We start from the raw sequence: 1,616 nt of genomic DNA on the forward strand, positions 1-1,616 counted from the left end.
GCACTGTTTTAATCTGTTTGTCTCTCTGCACTGTTTTAATCTGTTCCTGTCTCTCTGCACTGTTTTAATCTGTTCTGTCTTACTGCACTGTTTTCATCTGTTCCTGTCTATCTGCACTGTTTTAAATCTCTTCCTGTCTTACTGCAGCTGTTTTCATCTGTTCCTGTCTATCTGCACTGTTTTAATCTGTTCCTGTCTCTCTGCACTGTTTTAGTCTGTTCCGGTCTTTCTGTCACTGTTTTCATCTGTTTTGTCTCTCTGCACTGTTTTAGTTTGTTCCTGTCTTTCTGCACTGTTTTAATCTGTTCCTGTCTCTCTGCACTGTTTTAATCTGTTCCTGTCTCTCTGCACTGTTTTAATCTGTTACTGTCTTTCTGCACTGTTTTTAATCTGTTCCTGTCTCTCTGCACTGTTTTAATCTGTTCCTGTCTTTCTGCACTGTTTTAATCTGTTCTGTCTCTCTGCACTGTTTTTAGTCTGTTCCTGTCTTTCTGCACTGTTTTTCATCTGTTTCTGTCTCTCTGCACTGTTTTAATCTGTTCCTGTTTTCTGCACTGTTACTGTTCTGTCTCTGCACTGTTTTAGTCTGTTCTGTCTTTCTGCTACTGTTTTTATCTGTTTCTGTCTCTCTGCACTGTTTAGTTTGTTCCTGTCTTTCTGCACTGTTTTAATTGTTCTGTCTTTCTGCACTGTTTTAATCTGTTCCTGTCTCTCTGCACTGTTTTAATCTGTTCTGTCTTACTGCACTGTTTTAATCTGTTACTGTCTTTCTGCACTGTTTTAATCTGTTCCTGTCTCTCTGCACTGTTTTAATCTGTTCCTGTCTTTCTGCACTGTTTTAATCTGTTCTGTCTCTCTGCACTGTTTTAGTCTGTTCCTGTCTTTCTGCACTGTTTTATCTGTTTCTGTCTCTCTGCACTGTTTTAATCTGTTCTGTCTTCTGCACTGTTGTTAATCTGTTCCTGTCTCTCTGCACTGTTTTAGTCCTGTTCCTGTCTTTCTGCACTGTTTTCATCTGTTTCTGCTCTCTGGCACTGTTTTAGTTTGTTCCTGTCTTTCTGCACTGTTTAATCTGTTCTTGTCTTTCTGCACTGTTTTAATCTGTTCCTGTCTCTCTGCACTGTTTTAATCTGTCCTGTCTTACTGCACTGTTTTTCATCTGTTCCTGTCTATCTGCACTGTTTTAATCTGTTCCTGTCTATCTGCACTGTTACGTTTATGTCTCCTGTCTGTTCTGCACTGTTTTCGCATCTGTTCCTGACTCTCTGCACTGTTTTAGTCTGTTCCTGTCTTCCTGCACTGTTTTAATCTGTTCCTGTCTTTTCTGCACTGTTTAATCTGTTCCTGTTTTTCTGCACTGTTTTCATCTGTTTCTGTCTCTCTGCACTGTTTTAATCTGTTCCTGTCTTCTGCACTGTTTTATATCTGTTCCTGTCTCTCTGCACTGTTTTTTAGTCTGTTCCTGTCTTTCTGCACTGTTTTTATCTGTTTCTGTCTCTCTGCACTGTTTTAGTTTGTTCCTGTCTTTCTGCACTGTTTTAATCTGTTCCTGTCTTCTGCACTGTTTTAATCTGTTCCTGTCTCTCTGCACTGTTTTAATCTGTTCCTGTCTTACT

The sequence above is a fragment of the Salvelinus sp. IW2-2015 genome, unplaced genomic scaffold (genome assembly GCF_002910315.2).
Source record: "Salvelinus sp. IW2-2015 unplaced genomic scaffold, ASM291031v2 Un_scaffold1139, whole genome shotgun sequence".
NCBI classification, from domain to species: Eukaryota; Metazoa; Chordata; class Actinopteri; order Salmoniformes; family Salmonidae; genus Salvelinus; species Salvelinus sp. IW2-2015.